This window comes from Oryctolagus cuniculus, chromosome 6, assembly GCF_051225735.1.
Source record: "Oryctolagus cuniculus isolate XC-2025 breed Fujian yellow rabbit chromosome 6, ASM5122573v1, whole genome shotgun sequence".
In the NCBI taxonomy this organism is placed as follows: Eukaryota; Metazoa; Chordata; class Mammalia; order Lagomorpha; family Leporidae; genus Oryctolagus; species Oryctolagus cuniculus.
The window spans coordinates 147,785,698-147,797,276 of NC_142872.1; the positions used below are offsets into that span (position 1 = coordinate 147,785,698).

At 38.3% G+C, this 11,579-nt stretch overlaps 1 pseudogene; it reads left to right on the forward strand.

The window, feature by feature from the left end:
- The first annotated feature begins 4,874 nt into the window (after positions 1–4,874).
- On the forward strand, positions 4,875–5,710 carry LOC100349137 (aprataxin-like; annotated as a pseudogene).
- Positions 5,711–11,579: the final 5,869 nt, after the last annotated feature.

An 11,579-nucleotide genomic window follows, 5' to 3' on the forward strand; every position in this document is an offset into this window, starting at 1 on the left:
CTTATTATTTAACATTTAACATTTTTTCTCATTCTATTATTTCTTTTTCACAGGTTATTTCTCTAGAATCTTTACTTCCATTCCATCTTTTGTCTCCTGATTTCAGATTTTGTGTTAAAATTTCTCTTTACTTCCTATATAAAATGCATTTCAGAAGCAGATTCTTCTTGTGAGTCTTCAGAATATTATACCTTTTCCCATTTCTGTATCTTTGTTGGGTTTGTGGTTTCTGATGTTGCAACCGTTGTTTTTGTTTTGTTTTTACTCATTTTGACAGGAAAGATCTTTTCAGACACAATATTTATAAGCAAATCTTTGGGCAAATTGCCCTTGGCTTCTTTCACTGCTCCATTGGCTGTTAGTTCAATCCTGTGTTCCGATTAATAGCTGGAGCAAGAAGGAAGAGAAATGATAGTTCAATATGTTTCATAATCACCCCATTTCCAGGCAAATGTTCATCTTCTCCGGCTCTGATAACTTCAAATGGAATTGTCTCTAGTCCCCAGGGACTCATTCTTGGTCACCTTGTGCCTAATTTGCCCAAGGTTTTCTCTTACAGAGTTCAGGGCTTTTCCAATTTCTGCTTTGCTCTGCTCTGTTCAACTGACTTCCAAAATTAATTGCTTATTAAGGATATGGAAGTCCTTGGATGCAATGCCTACTGCTTTGCAAAAAAAAAAAAAAAAAAGAAAAGAAAAGAAAGAAAATGAAAGCATGGTGTATGTTGCAGATGTCTGGCATTGTGGATAAAGAGAAGTATGAAGACAAAGACTCTAACCCCCAAATGGAGGACTAGGCATTGGGGGAGTAACTGTATCATGTTTCTTCTTCATAGTAAATTAAAGGGGATTTGAATAAAGGTCAGTTTGAATACAATGTTCAAGATTTATAGAATAGACAATGCTTCTAGCAGCTGATCATTACCTTGAAGACAGAATCACACATTTCCTGTGACCAGTGATACAAAAGAGACCTCAAAGTCAAACCTTTGACCTCAAAGGTGCAAACATCCACAGACAAAAGAACAACATCATGTCTGTGGCAAGGTCCACAATAAAGATAAGGTCAAAGTAGAGTTTCCTAAAACAAGTATTGGAAGATCAATCCTATAATACAGTAAATCCTCTTTGTGTGGAAAATGATAAAGAAATGAGGTATTTGGGGTAAAACAAGCTTCAGGACATTATATGTGGTCTGATTTATGCAGATACAGCAGGCATATCACTCCCTTTAGTCTGGACACTGCCGTCTTGTTAATTCAGCCCCAGATCAAATTATCCTTTTGGCAAGCCTCAACATACTGATGACTCATGCTGAGCAGGCAGTCTATTGAAATCGCTAATTCCTCTCACGCATGCAGCTGTTTAGCTACATCTTCCCCCATCCTGGAGTGGCACAGTGCTTCCTAGAGACTGAATGTTGTGTTTTCATAGTTCCTAAAATCATTTCACTTACAAGTATGGGAAATTTCTCATACTGCATAATTATCATGACATAGGGACAAAACAGGCTTCAACTGTTATTAATTTGTCTTAGGGCTAAAGGACTACATAAGCCAGAAAGGGATGCAAAAATTAGGCATAATGTCAGATTTCCCCAATTCTCATATCTAATAAACCATCAGTTTTCTCCTGTCCTCCTCCTGAAGGAAGAGATCATACAAATTCCCAGCATCCCTATTTTCCCTGTAAAGGTCCCAGCTGAGGAACTTGGAGGAATTCTTACACATAAGGCAGAGAGTGATTCCTGGCCCTCTAGGCTGGTCACCTACTCCACCTCAAACTTAATCCCATATATCTCTGTAGTCTACAAGATGACTGGGCCACACCAAGGGGCAGCTAATTCTGAACATCTGTTATATTTATTTGTTAGGCACCTTATGCATGCATGTTTTTTCATTTCAGCATTATGACAACCTTGTAAATTATATGATTCTGTTTTGTAGCAACAGAACAGAGGTAAGACAAAATAAGAATATTATTGCAGTTACACATAAATCAGTGAAAGAGTTAGGATTTTATCCTCAAATTGCCTGGATTTAAAGCTTGCTCTATTCAATAAAGCTGTGCATATCATTTGCCAATGCATAGAAAGCAGCCAACTCTCAGAGAAAAGCTCTAAGGTGCAAAAAGTGAACTGTCCTACACTGAAGGGAAGATAATAAGGCAGTGGATTTACTTTGCTCATATCTTCTAGAAACAATGCCAAACACAAAATAAGTTTTCAGTTAATCATTGCAATTAACACAAAGGAAATGGTCAGATATTTTTGTATATTACCTGCTAAATCTCCAAATTTCAATTCTTACTTTATGCACAATACCACATGGGGTATCATGGGATATGAGAGAAATTAATGCAAACTGACTTGGATAAAACCCAACATACATGACCGATATTCTCCAATTTAATCAAGCACCAAAATGTAGAATACTGATTGCTGATGCTATATATTTAGTGATAAGATGCTCTAAGGATTTTGGAGGGAAAGATATCATGGACAGCATAGTACTCATATGATGTCATCCTTGAAGGATTGATAAATAGTTAGTGTCTTTCTTGGGAGAAAAACATTGTGAGGCAGAAAGGCATAGGTATAAGATGTTTTGAGGAAAATGAGAAACAGAATTGGTAGGAAATGATTATAAGGGTTAAGATAATCTTTGCTGCTCTAACAAACTAACCGAGATGTTTTAACACATGAAAGATCTCAATGGGAAACTCTTTAGAATCAGATCCAAACATGCTATCCCAGACATGTCCATTTACTTTCCATTGGGCAGAACTTGAACAGTGATCACACCTGGTGCAAAGGAAGATGAGAACTGCAGTTCATCTGAGTTCATGGAAATAGAGGAAGTGGATCGGGTAGATATCTAGCCAGTCTCTTGTTCAGAAAGAAATTAATTGTGGCAGGAAAAAACCACATAGAGCTGAAGATTAAGACACTTGCCTTCTTTATATTTCAGTTGTCTTACCTTCTGAATTGTACAATAGAGCTAATAATGAAATTGATAATGTACACATAGGATTGCTCTTAGGAGGATCAAATGAGATCATGAATGTAAAACTGCTTTGAAAACCTAAGTAATTCCTAATCATTTTTTAGATTTTGGGATGACTTTTTAGATGCTAGGAAAATGCAGTATCATAGCATATAGGAAGGATAAAGAATATATAAATCAATTAAAGAATAAATTTTAGTAAGGAGTTGGAATTTGGAAAAATAGGATACTATTCTTATAAGAATACTTCCCATCCCAAAGTTTTTCCAGGCATATGTTAAATGCTGGATGAGTTGATAAAGAGTATAGTATTCTATTAGTGTGCAGAAAGTATACTTTTTTACAGACCATATATAAAAGAGAGAGAGTTATGAAAGCAAATACATAGGAAAAAAAGAAAAAAGAAAGATGGAGCAAAATAAGAAGTGATACAGAAGCAACAGAAAATCTACTTTACCTTAAACTAGTAACCTTGTATATTATGGTATTTAATAACAGTAATAAAATATGAGGTATCATTATATCCATTTTATAGAGAGAACAAAAGTTCGTAGCAAGTACGTCAGTTGGTAAGGATTACATTGCTGGTAATTGGCAGAACCAGAGTTTGAGCCCGAGTCAGTTTCCAAATCCATTCTTTTCCCCTTGCTCCTCATTGCTGCTATTAATTAGCAAAGAAGGAGAAAGTTTGAGGAATTGACCTTTTTATAAGTCTCCTTGGTAAAATCAGATTCAGAATCCAAGAGTTAGCAGGGCCACTGGAAACCAGCTAGTCAAGTGTCTTATTCTGACAGATGAGAAAATTGAGGACCAGAGAGCTGAAGTGCCTTGCCCAGGGTCAGGGGGACTTCTAATGGCAGAACCTGACCCAGAAAAGCCCAGATCTCCAGATTTATGAGCCATTGTAAGAGTGTAGACTAGGGCATTATTTTTTAAAACAGCATGTGGAACTCTAATGTCACATATTGTACACAGAAATGTATGTCCAGAAATTCTTCCATATTCTTGTCTCCCTGTGGGTTGAGTCATGATTATACCCCAAAGTTGAGCTGACTTAGTGAGTGGCTATTGAAATAGGGCTCAGTGAGTGGTGTCATAGGAGCACTGAGTTTGCTAAGATTATAAGTAATCTCAGTTGTATAGCATAGCAAGGATTCTTAAGTGAGTGTTAGAAGTGATCACCTGATGTGTTGAAAGAGATCAACATTGAGAGTTAGAAGACCTCATTTTAGGTTTAAGTCTCATGGACTGCATCTATGCCCTTAGCCCTCACCTCAGTTTTCTGTGCCACAGTTCTCTCTGTCAGTCTTCATTTTGGAAATGAAATAATCCCACACAGTAACTGCATTTTCCTCTAGGCTGTGTTAACTAGAAAATTCATTAGTTCACTTAAGAAAAGAATCTTTCTCTTATAATCACCTAAAATATGTGCACATACACCAAAAATGAAAGATTATTTATCTGCCTCAGGCAGGTACTATTACAATGCAAATCTTGGGTATGAATGTACTAATATTTTTATTAATAGGGACACACTGGCAGTTCTTATATGTGCTAAAAAATTAACAATAACAATAATAGTGTTAAGCTACAAAGTAGTGTGTGTTCTAGGTGCTTATTTCAATTGCAAGCATTATCTCATTTCTTTCACAATAAAACAACAAATTTATAGTTCAGGAAAACAGGGCTCAGAGAATCACATGGCTTGATGAAAATCAGAGTGGTGACATGCTATTTCTTGACTATCAGCCTCATACTTAAAATATGGTTCCAGTGAAACTAAGAGCAGTCTCCATCAGCATCACTCAAGAGCTTGTTAGAAATATACGTCATTAACATGATTGCAACCTTATCCATCGCCTAAAGAGTGATGATGCAGGTATGCTGGTCGGTGATACAGGACAGCAGCACTAGCAAATCAAACTTCCACATTTGGAAGCAGTTGAGATTGAATGCAGCCCAGAGACTCAGATTACTGATAAGAAATGTTCTCAACAGCAAGTACAGTTGAAAGCAGAATGTAACAAGGGGTATGTCAAGGTAAAGGAAGTAGGGGTCAATCCCACCAGCATTGACTCAGTCATCATTGGGAAGAATGAAAGGATGCAGCTGCCAGGTTATCCACATGGTAAATGAGGACAAGGCAAACAGCTCATAAACACAGAGGAAAGAGAGATCAAGCAACAGAGATTCCATTGAAAGGCATGCTGCCCAGAAAGCTGAGCCTGGGACAGGACTTAGACCTGGGGAGCAGTCCTAGCCAAAGCTCTGTGTTCCAAAAGAGTGGAAAAGATGCATCTACCAATAAGGAATCACTTGGTCCCAAGAATCAAAGCTGTAAGATTTCGATGCAGGATGCCAAAATACAGGTTTATAAAGATGAGCAAGTAGTAGTGATTTAGGATAAATACCCTAAGGCTCATCACCACTGACTAGTCTTACCATGGGATACATGACTAGGGAACACCTTGAATTATTCAAACATTCATGCACCTGGAGGGAAAGGTATTGCAGATTTTGCTGGGTCCAGCAAACTCTGCTTCAAACTGGGCTCCAATGCCATTCCCAGTGACCTTTTGAGATGGGGCATCTGAGCTCTTGAAGATGCTTCTTTGTTGTTATGAGTGCCTGCAGCTGCTGCTTCCCAGTCCCAAGCTGAAACAGCATCTCAGGAAGCACTGGACAAAGTTATTCTGTAGAACCTGAAAGTATGGCCAACTGTGTGCAGTGAACTAATGGCACCTGTTCTGGGCTGTTTGTGAGCTTCTATTCATTTTCATTTCTTGGTTTAAAGAGCTCAAGGAACTCAACAACCACAAAATCAACCATCAAGTTAAGAAATGAGCAAAGGACATGAACAGGCATTTTTCAAAAGATGAAATTCAAGTGGCCAACAGACATATGAAAAAATGTTCAGTATCACTGGCCACCAAGGAAATGAAAATAAAAACCACAATGAGGGGCCGGTGCCATGGCATAGTAGGTTAATACTCTGCCTGTGGCACCAGTATCCAGTATGGGTGCCGGTTCTTGTCCCGGCTGCCCCTTTTGCAATCCAGCCCTCTGCTGTGACCTGGGAAAGCAGTAGAAGATGGCCCAAGTGCTTGGGCCCCTGAACCCACATGGGAGACCGGGAAGAAGCACCAGGCTCCTGGCTTCAGATGGGCGCAGCTCTGGCAGTTGTGGCCACCTAAGGAGTAAACCAATGGAAGGAAGACCTTTCTCTGTCTCTCCCTCTCGCTGTCTGTAATTCTACCTCTCAAATAAATAAATAAAATCTTTAAAAAAAACATAATGAGGTTTTACCTTAATCCAGTTAGAATGCCTATCAGCTGGGGTGGCATTGTGACAAAATGGGTAAAGCCACCACCATATGGGCACCAGTTCGAGAACCAGTAGCACCACTTCAGATCCAGCTCTCTGCTATGGCTTGAGAAAGTCTTAAAAAGTGGTCCAAGTACTTAAGCCCATCCGCATGTGTGGGAGACCCAGAAGAAGCTCCTGGCTCCTGGCTTCGGATTGGCACAGCTCCAGCCATTGAGGCAATCTGGGGAGTGAACTAGTGGATGGAAGACCTCTCTCTCTCTGCCTCTGCCTCTCCTTATCTCTCTGTGTAACTCAGACTTTCAAATTAATAAATGAATCTTTAAAAAATAAATCATCATATGAGTCATCTGTACCCCCATATTTATTGCAGCTCAATTCATAATAGCTTAGAAATGGAATCAACCCAGATGTCCATTAACTGAGACTGGATAAAGAAAATGTGATATATATACTCATTATGGAATACAACTCAGTCATAAAGAATGAAATTCTTTCTTTTGCAACAAAATGGTTGCAACTGGAAACCATTAAGTTTAGTGAAATAAACCAGTCACAAGAAGACAAATATCATGTTTTCCTTGATTTGTAGTGATTAATAGAGTACCAAAATGCATATTTGGAGTGAAATTGACATTTTGAGATTTGATTATTTACAGCGTTGTCTATACTCTTGAGGAACATTGGTTTTTCTACGTACAACTTGTTGAACTCTGTATTTATTTAAGGGTCAAGCTTGTGATTATAAAATAAACTAACTTCATGTCATTGTAAAAATCAAAAGGGAAAAAAGGAAAGAGAGAAGGAAGGAAGGAAGGAAGGAAGGAGAAAGAAAGGAAGGAGAAAGAAAGAAAGAAGGAAATAAAGAAAGAGAGAGAAAGAAAGAGAGAGAGAAACAGGGAGAATGGGAGTAAAGGAGGGAGAGAGAATAGGGTGGAAAGTACAATAATGCTCTTAAGTCTGTAAATATGAAATACCCAAAATTTGTTCACCTTATAAAATTTTAAAAACTTAAAAAAAAAGAAATGCACATTATTGGCTTCTCCAACCAGGATCCCTAGAATTGTGACCCAAATTCCGTGTTTTAATGTGTCCTTTAGTGACTCGTAGGAATTCATTATTTAGGAATTTTTTGAGAAAAGCTGTGCCACTGTGATTGTGGCATGAAGATCACCCCTTGTTAAATGCTGTACAGAATAGCCCTGAATAAAAACGTAACACTGTAAGAGAATGCTGAGGAACAAAATGTGCTGAATTGAGGAAAACTGTGATTTTGAGAAATGGGATGAGGATACAAGGGGTCCAGAAAATGGCTAGATGCAACTCATTTTCCACAAGATGTATTTATTTGTTTGAAAGACAGTGCTACAGAAAGAGATGGTGGGGCGGGGGGAGAGATATAAATGGTTTACTCTTCAAATGGCTGCAATGGCTGAGGCAGGGCCAGATTGAAGACAGGAGTCAAGATCCAGGAGCTTGATCTTGGTCTCCCATGTGAGTCTGGGAACCCAGTACTTTGGCCATCTTCTGCTGCCCTCCCAGGCTTGTAAGCAAGGAGCTAAATCAGAAGCACTGCAGCCATGACTCCAGCCAGCTCTCATATTGGGATACCAGCATCACAGGCAGCCCTTAACCCTCTGAGCCACCAAGCTGGCTCCCACAACCTATTATTTTTGGATTGATTTTAAACTTTTGATTTTGAAAGATGTATGTATTTTTGTAGGAAGTTGCAAAAAGAAGACAAGTCCCATGTACCCTCACCCAGCTTTCTCCATGGTTACATCTTTACATAACTAAGGTGAAATTATAAAATCAGGAAATTGGCACTAGTACAAAATGCACAAGTAGTTCTGTGTCACATTTATCACATTTATATATACACTTAACCATCACTACAATTAGATACTGAACTATTCCCATCCCTGCAAAGATCTCAAGTTACTCTGAGAATTATAAGCATTCCCATTCCCCCAACAGAAAGCATCTCTAACTCCTGGTAACCACTACTCTTTCATCTCTATAAATTTGTAATTTAAAGTATGCTATATAAATGGAATCATATGGTATATGAACTTTTAATAATTAACTTTTTTCTACTCAGAAATTCTCTTGATATTTCTTCCAAGTTGTATATATTCTTTGTTTATTCATTTTTATTACTGAGAGGTATTCCAGGCTATGGAAGTGCCACACTGTATATTGTCATCTGCACGTGTTCTCCCACATCTCTTTTTCGTATAAGAACACTAGTTTTAGGAGAGCAAAAGCCCCATCTGCTTTAGAATGGCTTCATCTTGATTATATCTTCAAAGATCCTATTCTAAAGAAGGTACGCATTCTGAGTTCCTGAGGTCTAGAATTTCAACACTTCAATATTTCTTTTTGCAGTTCATGAATCAATCCACAAAGACCTATGATTCTAAAATTATTTATGCATATATGAAAAATGTGTGCCTTGGGTTTGGATCACTTAGAAATATTGGCAGCTCTACTTCAAAGTGTTTTGTAAACCTCTGTAGAATTACAAAGTTCCTGGGGAATTGTAGAATGCTATGATTTTGAGATGAAATTGATTAGAAATTGTGTTTAGTTTCTAAGCTTTGTGATCCGTATATTCTTTTAATTCTTCTTATTATTTAAATATAAAAATATACTTTATGACATTACAATGGGCCCATCTTATACTGTGCAAACATAATTTGAAGCTTTGAAGAACAATCTTTTGGTAACAAACTTTTGTATCTGTTTTGTGAGAGAGAACTTATCAATACTAAAAGGTTTCTTGGCAACTGAGCTATTTTTACCTACGGAGAACTGAAGAGTGGCTGAAGGGTATTTAAAACAGAGTTCCAACTGTTTGGAATTAGGAGTCCATGTCCTTTTTTAATGTCTTCCTTGACACCTGCCTCGTACTGGATCAGCTCTGAGTCCTGCTTTCCATTAAGCAGTCACCGCATGGCTTCTCTGCAGGCCTGTGGAAGCTGTCAGCAGCTCCTGCCACTCAGTCTGTGAGATGCTCAACAAGTGCTTGTCGAATGAGATGGTATTGTGAAGAGGCAGCAGAGACTCCCACCTTGGAGACTCTCTGCAGTTTACTTCCATTATTTTCCACAAACAAATCCTTAACAGCAACATACCATAGTGGCATGGTAGCATGCATCTGTAATAAACCCTGGCTCAGTTAACAACTTTGGTGGTGGTACTGCAGTAGTTATCTTAGTCTCTTTAGTGTTCAGTTTCTTAGTTGGCAAAATTATAAAATAATACCCACCCAGCTAGATTTGTGGAAATCCCTTGCTTACAAGACTTGCAGTGTAGGTCAGATTTGGGGAATAAGAGTAGAGGAATTCTCCCTTTTATCTTGCTTTTTTTTTTTTCTTTCTTCCCTTCCCTTTCACACCATCACCCAGGAACCACTGATTGTTTTTATAAAGATGTAAGCACCTTGTTCTATTTCTATTTCTCAAAACCATGAAATATCCCAGTGATCTGAATTTCTACCCTCAAGAGGGTGGCACATAATTAAGAAAGATGGATGGAATTTTCTCATACTTCATCATTATTGCCATCATTACGTCATTATGTTCCAACATTATATCGTTACCTAAAAACATGACATCTTCGTAACTGTCACATGGTCATCACTCTAATCAACAATAATTATAGCTTCAATTTGTTAAACATTTTCCATGATCCGGGCACTGTGCTAAAAAATGGTATGGGTTGGGGAACTCGTTTAAGCATTACCATAAACCTTGGATTTATGTACTCTTCTTTCCTGTCAAAGTAGAAGCAAAAATGCAATATTCATGTTGTAGCTAAACCTAAACCATAGAAGTCCATTACAGAAATGGAATTACTGACTCTCAATCCTTATTCTACACTATAATAGTTGTGTCACTGGGGACACGTTATTTCATTGCTGTATTTTATTATTCTCAATGACTATGATAAGATTACATCTTCATAGGAATATTGCAGAGATTAAATGACTTAAAGGAATATAGCACTAGGAATACATTTCATAGAATAAAGATTCCACAAATGTTTGCTGTCTATTCTCCATCTTTTAGATTAGGAAACACATTCAGTGGAGTTAATTGACAAGATTGAGGTTATACAATTTTTAATCAGTGAAGCTGAGATTTAAGCATGAGTAATTTGATCCTACAGCTGCATTCAAAACCTCTACACTACACACGTAAGTAGAATTTAATCACTAAACCCGTCAGCCATCAGAAAGCTGGCACAGTGCCATCTAAATCTAAGCGCTGGAGAGTGACACAAATGGTAGGGTCTCACAGGACATCCCTATGGGCTGGCGTGAAAGTGAAATACAACTCTGTTTGGAGATTTCCATGACACTCTCCAAACAGGGTGGAGACACACTGATTTAAAACCCTTCAAATCCTGGGGATTGAATTGCAAAGAAGGTCAAGAGCAGGGATATATGAATCTCTGGTTTGCCTTTTGAAACCTGGGCTCAGATGAAGTTTTAAAGGACAGAAAAAAATTCTACTTCGCCTTCTCTGTCCTCTTGGGTTTGCTAGACTGGACCTGAGGACAGCCTGTTCTGAGTGCGGGTTGAGAGTGGACACTCGGGATGATATCATTTGCTAAACTGAATGTGGAATGCCATTTCTCTGTTGGATCCAGTCAGTGGTTGAACTGCACAGCCTGGGAACTAACTTGAAAAGCTATATTCAGCAATGAATGGCATACTCCAACTTAGGTACTCATCTCTCAGCTATCTCTCTGCTACATGAGCCACAGCTGTGGCTGAGTTTTGACCCTGTGGTTTGATGAAAAATAAAAGCACTGGCTCAATATTTTGTAAGAATAAGCACACTTTTTTTGTTATTTTTTATTATGTGCATAGGCTTGAGCCAAGGATTTCTGGGCTTCAAGAGTGTTTCTTGTTTTTTTTCTGCTGTTGTTTTTTTTTTTCTCTCTCTCAAACCTGGCACCCTGAGTATTGCATGATAGAGGTGATTCAGAAGCAATCTCCAAGATTTCTACTTGGGGGGTCTAACTGGACCTAAATGAAAACCATCATGGCAAGCCCTGGGGAAACTTGGAAGTATGAGAACAAGCTTTGCAGTGGGGGCAGGTTGCCAGGAAACCTTCTTTTTGTTATAAGGAAATCAAGGTACTCAATTAGGTATCCCAGAATGCTGTGTTCTCAAAACCTCCAGAAAGGCATAGACCTTAAATATGACTTCAAGATTTCACTCTTATATGAGAATATATT